The sequence below is a fragment of the Martes martes genome, assembly GCF_963455335.1.
Source record: "Martes martes genome assembly, chromosome: 5".
Lineage (NCBI taxonomy): Eukaryota > Metazoa > Chordata > Mammalia > Carnivora > Mustelidae > Martes > Martes martes.
In genome coordinates this window covers 138972168-138989354 of record NC_137892.1, presented here as the reverse complement: position 1 = coordinate 138989354, position 17187 = coordinate 138972168, and the positions used below count along the sequence as shown (strand labels likewise).

The 17187-nt window shown below is 44.5% G+C and overlaps 1 protein-coding gene across 6 annotated transcripts in view; it reads left to right on the top strand.

Annotated features, from left to right (window-relative positions):
* RAI14 (retinoic acid induced 14) overlaps positions 1-17187 on the top strand; it is a 138040-nt gene that overhangs the window by 85713 nt on the left and 35140 nt on the right. The window lies entirely within an intron of this gene.

The following is a 17187-nucleotide window of genomic DNA, read 5'->3' as shown; positions in this document are numbered from 1 at the left end:
TCACTCAGGTTGGAGTCTGGTTCCCTAAGAACGAGGCTCGTCCTCTCTGCCAAAGCCCCGGGTTGAGCTCCTCCCCGTCAGCCTCAGTTTGACTTCCCAACTTTGTGGAGGCCTGTGTCTCGGGTGTGGGGCCCAGGGGCATGTCCTGGTGGATTCTGATGCGGGAGGTGGGGCCTCTAATAAAGGGCGGGCTTTAGTTGTTGGCCAATGATCCTGTTGCGTGAGTTGCCTGCTCGACCTTACATAATGCTTTGTTCTTAACCCTCTTGCCGTCTAGATTATAATTTCCTTGACAAAAGGGACTGTTTACCTTGTAGTTCATCCCTATAGTGACACCATCTAGCCCCCTGCTCAGCTTACAGATACTCAAAAAATATTTTTCAAACGCGTTAATTACCCTTTTCCCCAGGAAGCCCCATTTGGAGTCTGGGCTTCTGAGCGTCAGCGGCAGAGGCCACACTCCTAAACCTGCCGTGAGAGTTTTGGACTCTTCTTGTCTGCTTCTTGTCCCACTCGAGCTCCCTGAGCTCCTGCTGATCCCAGCTCCCACGGTCTCCTACATCCCTCCTGGAGAGACCGTGGGTTGATGTTTCTGATGGTTTTGTCCAAGACAACACTCACAAAAAAAGAAGGTGGAAAATTTAGGTTAGCAGCTTAGCCGCACCTGTGATCACGTTAATAAATTTGTACCTGTTGTTAATAAAATGTTAATTATGGGTCGAGTAGATGGCCAGGTAGTTAACTTCTCTCTCTTGTTGTGGGAAAATATATGTAACATCAACCTTACCATCTTAACCATTTTAAAGTACACATTTCATTGACATCAAGTACACTCCCAGTGTTGCGTGACCATCAACCTTTGGTTCCAGAAATTCTTCATTGTCCCAAATGGAAACCTTGTGCTCCCTAAGCAGTGACCCCCCCCCCCCCAGCCTGCCTCCCTTCCCCTGGCAACCACTAATCTGCTTTCTGTCTCTGTGGATTTGCCTATTCCGGAGATTTAATATAAATGGAATCATACTATTGGACCCCTTGGCTGTGTTATTATTATTTTTTTTTAACCAAGTGTAAGGTTTTCAGAGTTCATCCTTGCGGTAGCACAGGTCAGTTCTTCATTATGTTATCTTTTTTAAAGATTGTATTCATTTATTAGAGAGAGAGAGAGAGAGAGCACAAGCAGGGAGGAGAGGGAAAAGCAGGCTCCCTGCTCAGAGCCCAATGTGGGGCTTGATCCAGGACCCCAAGATCATGACTTGAGCTAAGGGCAGGTGCCTAATTGGCTGAGCCACCCAGGCGCCCCATTCTCTTATCTTTTAATGGCAGCAGTGAGTACAACAGTTAGACCAAAATCACCCCCTCTGTTTTGCAGATGGTAAAACCAAGGCTTACGGGATCCGCCTCTCCCTGAATTAACTCCAGAACCAGTTCTAAGTTCTACCCTTGCCTTCATACTTACAAGTCTGCTTTTTTCTGTTTTCTTTCTTTCTTTTTTTTTTTTTTTGCTTTGATGACTTCTGTGTAGAAAATTAGAGGAACTATTAAAAAAAGGAAGAGAAGGTCTTTTATTATTTTTTCAGTGGAAGATTTTTCATAAATAATCATCTGTTATTTTTCATAAATAATCATCTGTTAACAGTTAACTTTTCTGCTTGGCATAGTCCTTATGATGATTAAAGTTGCTCAGTGATAACTGCAAGGGTTGAATTGTCAGAGGCCCCACGGGGTTCAGTCTATCTTGCTTCATTGTTTCATTCAAACCTGGTAGTTCCGGTATCCAGAAGAAGGGGGTGCTGTGGGGTTGGACACCATGCCTCCTGTCCCTTTGGCGGCATGGAATCGTGCCCGGCCCAGAGCTCTGTTGTAACGGGAACCCCAAGCGGTGTTGTTCCCTTGGCTTCTGTCCCCTCACCTCTGGAGGTCTGCACTTCCATATTTGGGTTAGTCGAATCCGTGCATTTCTGCCCGAGTGCACCTGTGTCTTCCTCACATTTGAAGATTTTTCTCAAGCTGTGGAGACTTCTCCTTCGTCCTGTCCTGTTCTCGCCACGTGCATCGGCTGGGTAGCATGCAGACTAGTAACTGAGTCCATGGCAGAGTGGGGCAGCGCGTCCCCTCTGCTGAGGCTCTTGGCTGCACCGGCCCCGTGGAGTTTGCTGGCTTAGCGTTCGTTTGTGGTCGTGTACGGAGGGGTCGGCAGCCGTCTCCAAAGGGTAAGGCCAGGCACACACTTGGTTAGGTCCTTGCCTCATTCTCTGCCTGCTCGTTTGGGTTTACTCTTTGACTTATCCACCTCCCCGCCCGATTAGGCTGGAGGCCTCTTTTCTAACAAGCTTTGGTACTAACCCATTTTATAGTTCTGTTCAGTAATGGACAATGTTTCCCTCTTGCCAGACAACCTTGTCCTGGTTTGGGCTTCCCGGGCCCTCCCCCTGGCCCTGCCCGGACTCCACTTGCCTCCCGCTGCCGTTGCTCCTGCCCGTGGCCTTCTTCTGGACGCAGGGCTGTTGGCTCCCTGCCGTCCCCTCCTGTTTGCCCAGGTTCGGGGTCCAGTCCAGAAGGCCTCTGTTCTGATGCTTTCAGTCCTTTTAAGATTTTCCTTCTCTCTGAAATCCTGGAATCTTGATTTACAACTTGACTTATTGTACCGAAAGATCAAGAACAACAGAAAGGGCTCTAGAGCTTTGAAAAACCCCTTTTGTTGTCCGAAAGGCTTGAATCCCTTATAACACAGTAAGCTCCCTGAAGACGAGGATCACGTGATTTTTGTTGTTGCGTTGGGGTCTCCCACAGTTCCGGGCAGAGAAGAGGCATTCAGTCAGTATTTGTGGACGTGTCTTTTCAGCATGACACTTACGGAGAAAACAGTCTTTGTTAGTGATACCTCATGGGTAAATTGATTAGGAGTCGATTAACTTGGGGTTCAAGAGGGAAAGAACTATTCTGGTGAACAGCAGAACCTGAAGCTGCCCGTCTCCCCACTTCCAGTGCAATTGAAAGAGAGAAATACTCAGCCTTTACTACCTAGAGAACCAGCTTATCCTGGGAAATAATGAGGTGGCGACGGCCGCCATCTTGGTGGACATTCTCCAGAAGCCTCCATAACCCAATGTCAATGACCAGAAGGGTGGTTTGGTAATTCTATAGACTTTGAGTTTCTTTCTGCCACATTTCCTCTAGGGAAAGCAAAGAAACTTTGTCTGAAAATTTTCTGCCTCTAAAACTGATCAGAGAGGGGTTAAAAAAAAAAAAAAGAAAGCAATTGAATGACTGGAGTTCATTTAGGAACAAGTAAGAGAAGGGTGCTGTCTGGGGTCAGAAGAGAACACAATAGAACAAGGCAGAGAATTATAGCTGCAGCCTGTGTTTACGGGGTCAGGCTTGGCTTCCCTGACCCATCTGTTCTCTTTCCATGGTGGAGGTGAGGAAGTGGCAGGATATCATTGCCCTAAAACCTCTTACCATAGAACAGCCTAATTGCTTCAAGATGCTTTCCCCCACATTTAGATGTGCATTTAATTAAAGTTACGTATGTTTGCCTTAGGAACAACCAGACTAAATAAAATCACTGCTGGGACTATGGTATTTGAAAAAATACCACCCAGGCATGTGTGTACAGACATATATAGGGTGTAGATATGTGGTCCACATTTCAGAAACCTGATCTTTTTGTTTTGAAAGCAAAAACTTGTGCTCGTGTTTTTAGATGACTCCATGGAGCTTAAATATAAAATAGGGGAGTTAGTCTTTGAATTCAAATCAGGACAATAAAGGGCTTCTCTGTCTGGAGGCTGGTTGCACTCTTTTCCTGTTTTCTCAGAGTAGGGATACAGCAGTTCAGTCGTAGCAGCAAATCACGCTGTCTGGGCTGCCTTCTCCAGCTCTCACAGAGCGCCGCCAAACTAATTTACCTAAAACTGCTCCATACTTGATGCCTAACTGCAGCCTCCTTCCCTGGGAAGTTGCCTTCCAGGCAAAGCCACCCTAGATCTTTCATAAAACCTGTTGGTATCTGACAGAGGGATAAACTGAAGGGTTTAATCGCTCTATTGCATATCCACTTCGCTTTGGGTCACTTAGATTTTTGAAGGTGATAAAACTTCTGTTCCTACCTGCCACTGTGCCCAAATGTTTGTTCAATTAACCTACCAGTTGGGAGGTACTTACTCCCTTTCCTGCATGTAAAATGTTCCAAACTCTTGTAAGCGTACACAAAAGAAGGAAGAAAAATCACCTTAGCCCACAAAATACGTAGCATCTACGAGAAGACAAGACAAGTGTCCAAGAAGACAAGACGAGTGAAAACATGGGACGATGATTAGGTGTCGAACTTCAAAATACTAACTGTAAGGGGTTCGAGCTGGGGAGAGACGGTGCCTCACCGGAGTAGCCCAGAAACATTTCCTGCCTGAGGTGCGATGTCAGGTGGCCTTGAGAAGTGGACGGGGTGGACTGCGGTGGGTATGGGGTTAAGGAGGACAGTGTAGGTGTTGATCGTAGCGTGGATAGAGCCAGTATCCCACATTGAAAAGGAAAGCAGTGACACCACAATTACGGTTTCCTTCCCTTCTCTAAGAGCTTATTGGAGTTTCAGTGCCATCAGAATCACCGGGACAGCTTTGAAAATGCTGACGTCACCCTCAAACACACCTATGTGATAGATGGGGGGTTCAGAAGAACTCCTGTTTTAACATTCCACACTGAGACCCCAGGTTCCATAGCCCCCAGCTTCCTGACAGGCTTTACCCAGTAGTGGGTTCCAGGTGGGCTGGGGAAGGCCCAGGGAGCCATGGTGATCCCCACCCCACCTCCCACCCCCAGCAGGCACACGTGTACATATATGTATACGTAATGCTTGTGTACAAAATAAAATGACAAATTTGGGCTTAAGGTCAATTATGTTAAAGTAACATAACACACCGGGTTTTTAAAGACAAATAGTATATTGTATGTTAAAGCTGAGCAGATCTTAGTGCAAAATTGTGCTTTGGAAGGAAGACTTGAAACTGCAGTAGTGCGAATTGATGAGAATAGACTTGGAAATTAAGAATTACATTGATAGGGGTGCCGGCAGGCTCAGTTGGTGGAGCATATGATGTCAGGGTTTGGAGGTCGGGCCCCAAGCTGGGTGTAGAGGTTACTTAAAAATCTTAAAAAAAAAAAAAAAATCCAACATTGATCAAGTATGGGTAGGATCACAGGAGTTTTCAGTTTAAAACTTTCCGAAGCTGGGTTAAGGATATTGAAAGTAAAGGACTTCAGACACACAAATGGGTCATTGTGGCTCAAGGTTGAGGGAGTCTGGCTTTACACTTCCCTCCATTTCTCCGGCCATATCCTCCTCCGGCTGGATGACCCCCACACTCAGAGGTCAGGAGAGCCTGGGAAATGTGGTTCTGTGTGATAGAGAGCAGAGCAGGGGCGGATGGGCATTGATCTCAGTGCGTGCAGTGACCTCTGCTCATTCTAAACCCAAGAGAAGAGAGAGAGAGGGAGAGAGAGGTGGTGTTGGGGGGCCCTCCTGGAGCAGGAGGTTCTCATGCTGACAGCAGTCAGGCACCTTACAGTTGGAGGCCTGTAAGATCCCTTGGCATGTGCCCGGCCTTCAGAAACACTTGCACTTTCTCACCTGGGGCCCTGAAATTCACACTTTCCAAAATCCCCCCAGCCCCCCCAACCACCACTCATCCACCAAGCCTTGGTACTATTCAAGGCCCAGTTTTATGAAGCCTTTCCTAATTTCCAAAGTGACTGAGTTTGCTCTCACTGTTGCCCTCTTAAACCTCCAGGGATATAATGGGTCTTGGTTACCTCTGTATGTATCTTATCCCTGTTGTTAGACTATCAGGGTTAGAGCCCAATCTTACCCAGTTAATAAGAAAGGAGATGTTATTAACCATGTTAATATTGCACGTCCCACCACCTGGCTAGGGACTTTTCTGTGTGTCATTCATTCAACAGTTTATTCCTTCACCCATTTTAAAGACCCTGTCAGTTTCCCATAGGTTTTTCTTGTACAGTGCTCTTAGTCACCCTGGTGTACTTTATGAGCAGAGAGTGTGGGTCAGAAAGCTTTGGGAATTAGTGCAAATCACTCCCATTCTAGGCTCTAGGTTCTAGAGTCTGGGGGTCTTTCATGAACGCAAGAGAAAAATCATTGTCCTAATGGAGATTTCATAATGCCCAAGTGCTATTTCCAGACCACATTTATGAAACCAAACAATCCTGCAGGAAAAGAGCCAATGCCCAGCTTAAATGTCATGGAGTTTCTTAGCTCTGAGTAGTGGTCTTTTGTCTCAGTACCCGCCCCCTACCACCCTGTGCCTTGCTGCCTTGTCCCCAGGAGAGCTCTGTCCCTGAAGCCCCACTGCTGATTCTGTTTGCGCATGGTAGGCACTTAAAGGACAGTAATCCTATTTTTACACCCTTTATTTTCTTTATGCCAATCACCTTTTATTATATCTATCTGAAACATTGAGCGGGAGAAGGCAGCCAGTGTTTGCTTTCCTCAAACTTTCTGCCACATCCGTTGCTAACAGAGGCGGTGAGTAGGTCCCTGCGGGAGCTGCTTCCGAAATGGCTGGGAGCCACATGGCGGCACTCCCCTGCCTGCAGCCGTTTGTCTCTGTTGCCTGTAGAGTCGATCCCTGGGATCCCGTGGAATTCTGGTTTTCAAGGCTTTTATAACTAGATACTCTTGGGCAGTCCTACCTTCCTAACCCTCAGATTATAATCTGAAATGGAGATCCAGATCTTGTAGGATTAAGGATTATCCCCCTATAGTACCTAGTGTGGCTTAAGCCTCATTTGATCATAGGGACCAGAGGAGTAAACTGAGGCCAGTGAATTTGAGTCCGTTCACTGTGCCATATTTGAGAGTGGCCGAGTAGAGACCCAAGCCAAAGAACACTGACTTTTGAGTTCACACTTCTTCCTGTCATGCAAATGTTCTAAAAATGGAATATGTCTCAGAATCACCTGGGAAGGATTTCTTAAAACACATCGCTGCCTCCACCCCAGGGTCTGGACAGGATCCTAAGAATCTGTATTTCTAACAGATACATCAGGTGATGTGATCCTGCTGTTCTGTGGACCACACTTTGAGAATCACAGTATGATACGATGTTGGGAGACAAAATCAAACTTCTCACAACCTAAGTTTTGAGATTACAACCTGAGAAAAACACTGTCATGCCAGCTTATGTGTGTGCCTTGGTTTAAGAGAACACAGCAACTTCAGACTGGAAAAGCAAATTCAAAACTAAAGATTTGCATTTTCAAAAAAAATCACATCTACGCACCATGAAAATTGCAACAGGCAAGACAAAGTCTGTGCCTGCCTGGAAGGTGCAGTCAACCGGGGCAGATGACGCGTGCTTCTTTAACGTAATACCAGGTGTGCAGAAGAGAATGAAGGGGCCAGAGGCCACAGTGAATCAACTTGGAAAAGGAGGGCCTCTTTGAGCAGACCCCTTCCCAGGAGCAGATGGCTGAGTGGAATCAGAGGTCAGGCCATGCACTTTCCTGGAACTGGTGTTCCAGGGGAGGGAACAGCCAGGCGCAAAGGCCCTGAGTTGGGAGAGCGTTTGATATGCCCAATAAACAGGGGGAGAGCTACAAGATGAGGTCAGAGTGGAAGCCAGGCCCCCTCAGGTAAAGCCTGGAGGGTCAGGGAAGGACTTGGGATGACTTGGGATGACATCCTAATCCTGAATAACTTAGCTTCTTTGATTTAACATGACCTAATATCCTTTCTTCCCCCTCCAGAAATAGGTCTTACCAAAAGAATGCAATTAAAGGATAGGTGATTTTTAGGTGTTTGGGAGATGCTGAAGCTCTCTAGGATGATGGAAAGCTGGTTATTATTGCCATGAAATGTTTCTGAACCTCACTGACCATAGCAACTCCTCTCTGGAAAATAAAGGTTTTTTTTTGTTTTTTTGTTTGTTTGTTTTTTCTTTCTTTCTTTTTTTTTTTTTAATTGCAGTTTATTCTTTTTATTTTTAAGATTTTATTTATTTATCAGACAGAGATCACAAGTAGGCAGAGAGGCAGGCAGAGAGAGAGGAGGAAGCAGGCTCCCTGGCGAGCAGAGAGCCCGATGTGGGGCTCGATCCCAGGACCCCGGGATCATGACCTGAGCCGAAGGCAGAGGCTTAACCCACTGAGCCACCCAGGCGCCCCTGTTTTTTCTTTTTTTATTACGTTCAGTTAGCCACTGTATAGTACATCATTAGTTTTTGATGTGTTCAGTGATTCATTAGTTGCATATAACACCCAGTGCTCATCACATCATGTGCCCTCCTCGATACCCATCACCCTGCTACACCCCCCCGCCCCACAGAACCAGTTTGTTTCCAAGGGTCCATAATCTCTCATGGTTCATCTCCCTCTCTGATTTCTCCCCCTTCAGATTTTCCTCCCTTCCCCTATGGTCCTCCGTGCTATTCCTTACATTCCACGTATCAGTGAAACCATCTGATAATCGTCTTTCTCTGCTTGACTTATTTCACTGAGCATAGTCCCCTCCAGTTCCATCCAGATCAGTGCACATGGTGGGTATTCACCCTTTCTGATGGCTGAGTAATATTCCATTGTATATGTGAACCACATGGAAATAAAGGGTTTTAAAAGGAAAGAAGGAGATGTGGATTTATTTGAGAGAAACTGCTCTTCGAGCCAGGGCTGAGAATTCAAGTCCTGCTCTTTTACATATTTTTACTAACCTCTCTGAGCCTCAGTGTCATCATCTGGAAAATGAGGATGTTGGATCAGCCGATCCTTCTGGAACCTCCCAACACTCTGGGACTCTGGGTGTGGCTCGTGCCGGTATAGTTTGCTGTGTGGTCATTTCTTTGTGTGGGCATAAAAGTTTGCTTGACTTGAGGAGTGAGAGTTGGTTGCAGAGGCAGTGGGAGGGGTGGGAGGGCTGAATGAGGTGGCCAGCCTGTTGCATTCTTGACCCGCCTGCCGGCCCCTTTGGGATCGGGAGCTGGGGTTGCAGTGAAGGGCGGCAGTTGGGTTTGAGAGAAGTTCTCTATGAATGAGTACACTGAAAAAAATTGGAGTCGTTCTAAAAGGAGGCTTGTGAGTTTGTATTTCCTCCAAATATATGTTTCAGCTGGCAGTCAGAAACCAGAATTGTTTATTAATCTGGAAGATAGAAGGAACTTTCCAGGCCATCACTCATGGGCTTCTGAAGAGCAACAGCTCAAATCCTCTTCGGGTTAAGAGCCTGGAGAAATATTACAGCCTGGTTCTGGAGGCATTTATTTATTTCGGGAAGGTTTGCACAACTCGCTGAGTGCTTTTGTAGGAAATGGAAGCTCTGTGGCGGGCTGTGTTTGCTTCAGCGCTGAGACTGCGTTCCCAGCCATCCGGGAGCATGCACAACCCGAATCTGCCCCAGTGAGGAGTCTGTATTTGCTTTTTTGGTCAAAGACTTTTTTTCTTTTTTTTAAGGATCAACATTGTTTTTCATTATTTTTAAATTTTTATTTATTTATTTATTTAACAGACAGAGATCACAAATGGGCATAGAGGCAGGCAGAGAGATAGAGGGTTCCCCGCTGAGCAGAGAGCGCAATGCGAGGCTCGATCCCAGGACTCTGAGATCAGGACCTGAGCCGAAGGCAGAGGCTTAACCCACTGAGCCACCCAGGCACCCCCTCAACATTGTTTTTTTAAAGAGCAGCACAGCTGGTAAATTGCAGTGTTTCCCAGTTTGCCTGTGATTTAACATGGTGCGATTACCCCGCACGGTGATAACCGGCCGGCCGTAGGGGCAGAATGCCTTGGTTAGTTCCCCTGCTTCGTAGTGCTGGGACTTGGGGCAAGTTACCAAACTCCTCTGTGCTTCTGTTTCCAAGTCCTTCTTGGGGGAAATGGGGATAATAGTTATCCTTCCCTTAGGCTGGCTGGGGGATGTAATGAGTTAAAGCAGAACTCATTGTGGAGGCCAGGGGTGCCCTGGGGGTGGTGGCAGAGAGAGAGAGAGATCGGGAGTCACAAAACTCATAAGCACAGAAACTTTGGGAACGTTCCAAGTGACAAATGCAGAGAAATTCCTGATATCAGTAAGCAGCAAAGGGATCAAAGTGGTATTATGTAAATCTTCAGGCTGCTCTGTGTGTGCTCCTTTCAGTTACTTCTCTGTGCAATGGCCCAGCGGAGTTGTAGCAGCAACGCTGAACATTCCCTATTATAATGAAACTTAAAAGAGTGTAGATTCCCTTTTTTTGTGGAACATACTCACGAGATTGGTTTTAAGCCCAAGGGGATTGTGCCTTCCCAAGAGCTTTGAAACAAGGGGCAGTGTGGCAAAAATGGTGGTGTGAGGTTTTTAACTTGTCCTCCACTTAGAGTGGGGGTTCTCCAACTTGAATGTGCACGTGGATTAGCTGGCAAGTTGTAAACATGGCTTTGGATTCAGGAGATGTAGCGTGGGGACTGAGAGCCTACATTTGTAATGAGCTCCTGGTCTGTAAACTTGACTCTGAGTAGCTCAGACTTAGGCTCTTAGAGAGCCTACCCTGCTGTGTCCCTGAGCAGTGACGAGTGTTCCTGTCACAGGGCTGAGGGGTGGGGGTCAGAGGAGCAGGTAGAAAGCTTTTATACCCCTTCCTTCCTCTTCCACTGAATTCTTGATCGGCCTGAAGAGAGAAACAAGCCAACAAAACCTCTCTCCTAAGATTCTTTGCTATATAGACTCTTGAATGACGTTTCTTGTCTTGAAAAAGAAAGACCATACCTATTTTTAATGAGGAGTAAAAGCCCACGTGGAGACAATGCCAAAGGATATTCTGAATTTGTTCTGCATTTATTCTTTTATATTCCTCTAAGGGGAAATTTCAGCTGATAATTAACTGAAATAACGACTTCAAAGGGTTCATTAAGAAAGACTTAAACGTTGCTTCTCTGGAAAATTTAGGTTGTAATTAAATTCCCATCTCTTAAATTAAAATTTGCCAGGCAATGGCAAGTCTTGGCTGGAATGCAGAAAGATTGGAGCCCTCCTGTATCGTCGCTGGCATGGTGAAATGGTGTTTCTGCTTTACAAACTAGTCAGGGGCTTCTCAGTTCAGTGCGGGTGCCACTGGGCCAGCAGTTCCACTCCGAGGTATATCCCCACAGAATTAAAAACTGGTGTCCACACAAACGCTTGCACAGGAGAGCTCTAGCGGTACAATTCATCGTAGAGGACAAGTAGAAACAACCCAAATGTCCATAACCATCAAATTGATAAAGATAATATGACCTGTCCATACAATGGAATATTTTTAAGAAAGGGATGAAGTAGAGATACATGCTACAACATGGATGAGCCTCGAAAACATGCCAAACATAAAACAAGCCAGACATAAAAGGGTATCTGTTGTATATGATTCTGTCTTGGTGAAATGTCCGGAACAGGCAGATCCATAGAGCCAGAAAGTAGCTTAGTGATTGCCAGGCTTGGGGGGACATGGGAACAGGAAGTGACTCCTAATGGGCATATGGATTTGTTTAGGGCAGTGAGAATGTTCTGGAATTAGATAGTGATGATGGTTGCACAACTCTGTGAATATACCGCAATTGCACATTCTAAAATGGTGAATTTTATGGCATATGAATTATAGCTCAATAAAAAGATTAAAAGCGACTCATGTTGTTTTCTCAGTCTTCAATTTGTTTTAATAGAATTATATTTTAGCATTATACATTTTTTTTTTTTTTACGGTTTATCAGAGTTTCTCAACCTGGGCCCTGTCTACATTTTGACATATTGACATTATTGGCATTTTGGACTAGATAATTGTTTTCGGGAGCTGTCCTGTGCATCGTAGGAGGTTTCACAGCATCTCTGGCCTTTACACATCAGATGCCAGTAGAATACACCGACCACCTACCACCCACCCCAGGAATGATCAAAAATATCTCCAGACGTTGCCTGATGTCCCTTCAGTAGGGCAGAGTCACCCCCCGTAAGAACCACTGGTTTCTCTTTAGAGATCCATGAGGGCTTTGTTTATTTGCCATGTGTTTCTCGTGCTCAGCACACTGTCTGGCACATAAATACCCTGGTATCATAGTATAAATATATGAGTGAGTTGATTTATTTAGCTATAGCAGTACTTACAAAAATATATAACTCTGGAAATATGAAAACTATCCGATACTTGGGTTAGCTCCAAGGCCTGAGAATTAACTTTGTCGAGACTGTTTTGGTGTGAGAGGGTGGCGTTTATCACCTATACTACTTTGCCTCCCCCGACCTCCCCCAGATCTGCAAACTGTCTTTGGAGGTGTTTTCCATTACCAGCCATCCAGGACCCAGGAAATTAGAGGCTGCCAACCATGCTCTTCATTAGTTGTGTGCTGACTGGGGGCACCATCTGCTCTCTAAGCCTTCGGTAACCCCTAGATGCCCACCTGCAATCCAGACAGGGCGCCCCTGAACCCACCAGTCACCTGGATGGCCGCCACCCAGGATGCCTCCATTTATCAGTCACTGGGTAAGAAAAGAAACCTACTCACTGTCATTTACAAATCCGGGTTCTGCCAGTGACTAATCATGTTTTTCCACCCAACTGAACCCAACTTCCCCCTTGAGTATCTTATTAAAAATTGGCCCTGCTTTTTGTTCCCATTCAGAAGCTAAATGCTAATGACTCGCTGCTGCCAAATCCTGTTTTGTGGATTATCACTTCCGTGAAAGGTGCCAGGATGTTAGCAGCTCAAGTGTGAGCTTCAGACAAAGCTAGTCTTTGGATGGCTTTTTTTGTCGTCTACAACTTTGTTCCTGAGTTTCCATTCAGTGGAGAGGCACATCAGTTTTATTCTTTCTCTTTCCTTCTTTATTTCCTAAGCAGTGGTGGTTCTGATTTAACTTCTAGCCCATCTTTTCTAGAACATTGAAACAAATCCTTTTATGAAGCAACACATTCTGGACTCTTAGCCTTGCCTTTTGCTGATGAGGCCCTAACAAGTGGTGGTTTGGGGGTGGGCGCAGTGGGCATTTACCATGTGCTTCGTATTTTGCTAAGTGCTCTTCCATGTAAGTCATTGATCCCTTACAGCCCATTTTACAGATGTGGAAACTGAGTTATGGAGACCTCTTGCCCAAGATCACACGCTAATAAATGGCAAAGCACAGACTGAAACCCACTCAGTTTGAGCCCTTAAACATTTTTTGGTTATACTTTCTCATCTGACTTCATATATTTGTTGTTCCTCTAAGCTCTAGGAAAGCTGTAATGTTAGAAGGTTTGTTTAATTTTCAAAATCATGGCTATTAGGAGATTCTGAAGTTAAAAACCTTAAAATGACTGGTTGTCCAAACTAAATACCCAACAATAATAGCAATGGCATTTTCCCATCTTGCCCTTCTGTATAGTGGCCTTTACTCCACTCCTGATTAAGAACTTCTTTCTAGGGACAGGGATGGGGAATGAGAGAAAGAAGACAGGGCTCTATCTTCCAGCCGCTTTCTCTCTGAGGAGGATGAAACACAATGGCACAGCTCTTTTTGCTGGTAGTTGGTTGCTGTTCAAGGGTAAGGCAACTAGTTCTTAGTGCTCCCGTGTATAAGAGATGGGTTGCTGGGAGGTTGCTGGCAAAGTCATGTCATTGCCTCATCTGTGCCTTATTTCTCTTGCATTTGTACAGCTTACATAAAAACAGGACAAAAGCTAAGGGCACCTGGCTAGCTTAGTGGGTAGAGCATGTGACTGTTGATCTGGGTGAAGGTTGTGAGTTTGAGCCCTGTGTTGGGCATAGAGATTACTAATAAAACTAAAAACTAAAAAAATTAAAAACAAAACTAAGTCAGTACACTGGTCATTTTGGTCATTTTGGTTTTCTTTTATGTGGTAGTTGGTTTAGCAAACTCACGTTATAGACCCTATGTCCCAAGTCAGGTAGTAAAATGATTTTCTGACAAATTCTATGGCAGCAACACATTAGATAAGAAGGAAGTTATTTTAAGGAGTTAATTAGAGTGGTCAACAGATACCAAAATAGCTACATGTCTTGATGGTTGTATTTCCTCTTTCTAAATGTAGCTCACAGATTATTTTATAGTGCAGTAGAGTAGTAGATACAGTTAGTATATACTGTGTAAAGTACCATACAGTATATAAACAGAGAGTATAGAATATAACATATGGTATTGAAGATTTTACTAAACGTTTTTTTACTTCCAACTCACTACTGAAGAACCATGTTATTCCACAGTGTATGTGCATAGAACTTACGAAGGCGTTGTCAATCTGAGAACCTAGTTGTAGCCCGTACAACTATATGTGCTCATATGTATTGTGGATAGTCTTTCAAGACCAAATCCAGTTTAAAATCTCAATTTTAGCATTTCTTTATTGCACGGTGGGGTATTCTGGACTGCATGTGGTGTTCATTTAAGTCCTTTGTTTTCCTGATCCTTCCAGAGCTGTACTCTTGAATCTTTTAAACTGATTTCTACTTTGGCCTGACACTATATCCAAAAACTCTTTTGAAGTCCCATATCATATTCTGTATAATTAATGCGATTTGGCACATTCTCCCATCAAAGCTTTTTAGCCAAAATGCCCGACTCTCTTAAGTAGTGAATTACATGTGGGGTAAAGCCTTTTTAAAAAAGGCTTAGTTTGCTCCTGTAAATATTTAATCAAATAATGTCCAGAGGAACCTAACAGTTCACCCTATGAATGGTCACACACAGAATACCCTGGTGTCAGTGGTGTCCTCTAAGGTCCCAGTAAGAAGGAGCACCCTCAGGTAGGATCATTGATGACCCTTTAAGAAAGGAAGTGTTTATAAATTTGTGGTCAGGATTAAATCAGCAGGGTTGGGAAAGGAACCTTGAGCCAGCAACAGTGGGAATTTGTTCCAGCATTCTCTCCCCTGCTTCTTGCCCCTCTCCCCCTACCTGAAGAGAGAGAGAGAGTAGTTCCCAAAACCAGGAGAGAGTTACAGCTGTAGCTTCAGGGCAACTGGCCCCCAGAGCTGTGAATTTCATAGTCTTGAGAGCCAGTGTGTGTGGCCTGGCAGAGAAGGAGTAGAGAGGATAATGCCCTGAACTCTCCCTTCTCATCCTCCTATCTCTCATAAGTGCCTCCCATTAGTGGAACCCAACCAGAAGCCAGAGGATAAGACAGCCCATTGAATGCAGTCCATAAAAGGAGTGCTTCCGGGGCCACTGACCCAGGGGGCAAAGGGGGAGGGCAAATCTGGAGGGGCAAACAGATGATGCACAGCATTAGTAAATATTCCCTAAGAGCAAACTTACATGTTGTGTTTCTTGGCTTTGTGTGCATTTCCTGGAAATAAGTATTCAGAATGATGATCCATAGTGGAATTCTTTGTCCGGAAAAATGAATTAGAAACTTCTGGCTAAAGTGATCAACTCTTCCCTTTTCTGCTTTTCATGCCCATCCCCTTTCTCTGAGAAACACCCTGAAATCATGATATATTTAATTGAATCACAGCAATTAAGAATGATTTTACTAGCTGAAAACATCATGCAGTATAAAATTACAAACATGAATACCTGTCCTTATATAATCTATTTCTAATTATTAGTACTTTGTTCATTTTATCTATAGAGGGGTGAGTGCTGAAATTTTAGGTCAAATATATGAGGATAAAGTTGTGAAAGGATCTCTTTGTTCTGTTTTCTTAGTAGGACACAATATTCTGCGGAAGAATAGACGGAGGGTTCCCGGAATAGAGGGAAATAAGTCACTCCCTGATCCAAACTGTAATGAGAGAGGGACAATGAAGCCATGCACACACACACACACACAATCTATTAAATCATATGCAGTGAAACCTTAATAACTGGATCCCTCAATAAAATGCGTTACAGCCGTCAAAGATGGGTATAAGGGCTTTTATTTTAAAAAGAAATGTCTAAGAAAGGTTCTGCCTAGGATTGAATTTTGAGCCCAACTTCCTAGCACCTCAGTTCTCCTGCCTTGTTACAATTCTTGACCTTCTAAATAAAGACCCTGAACCCTACATCTGTGGAATCGTATTGCACCTTCGTCAGAATGTATAGCAGAAACTTACAGTCATGCTTCCGTATCACGTGTGTCTGTAATTTCAACCCCCTGGGAATATTGTATGCAATCCAGTGACACTCCAGGAAGCCTCAGAGTTGGAAAAAGACAAATAACACATGTGCTGGGGGGTTCGTAACTAGAAGGGACACATGGAGAGCCTTCAGGAGTGCTGGCAGGAGATAAGGAGGACTTTTGGGTGTCTGTCCGTGTCTGTGTCCTTATGAAAATAAAATGGGTATATTCCATTTGTGAAAACGGAGCAGGCTCTATAATTGTGATATGTGATGTTTTCTTTACATATGTTTGTACTTTAATCAGACGTTACATATCTGTACACATGTACGTATATATTGTATGTGTGCCTGCTAATTACTTATCCTGTTACTTTTATCTTTAGCATAGGATAGGGCTGTCTTGCCCAGGTGGTTGATTTAGTTCTCCCCTGGTCATAGAAGATGACAGCGTGAACATCTTCGAAGCAAACACACAGACATGAAGAAAAGAAGAGAAATATTAATAAATATTAGGGCTTAATAATCTGGGGCATGCAGATTAAGAGCCTTAAGAGGGTGAGATCAGTAATTGAGGTTGTTAATGGTGACTTCAAGTCCTCAAGGGCAATTAAATTATGTAATATACACTGTTACTTATGCTGAAAAAATTTGAGAAATTCCAGCCAGATCGGTTAAAAGAAACTTTGCCTGAAGGTGAACTTGACTTACTGTAAATTAGGTTAGCCCAACAATGCCGAGAGCAGGGGTTTCACTGTACTGCCTTCTAGGGAGGTTCTTTTGGTTGAGTTGTATTTAACCAGGAGTTCCATTTAAACAAGTTACCACGGCCCCACATCCCTCCATATGATCAAAGTTTGATCATACTGTGGAATCACCTATGAAGTCGATTTGGCTGGAAGGAAATATGACACATACATTGCTACACAAATGCAGAAATGGTTGGTGTGATTGGAGCCAACGAAGCTAAGGTTGTTAGAGCTGGAGGAAGCAGCAGATATCACCTGATGCAATCCCCACGCTTGATAATGAAGGAAATTAAGAGTCAGAGAGTCAAGTTGACTTCCCCAAGATACATAGCTAAGGTATGGCTGATTTGCAACCAGACCTGATGTGTCCTCTTTGCTGACCTGCCCACC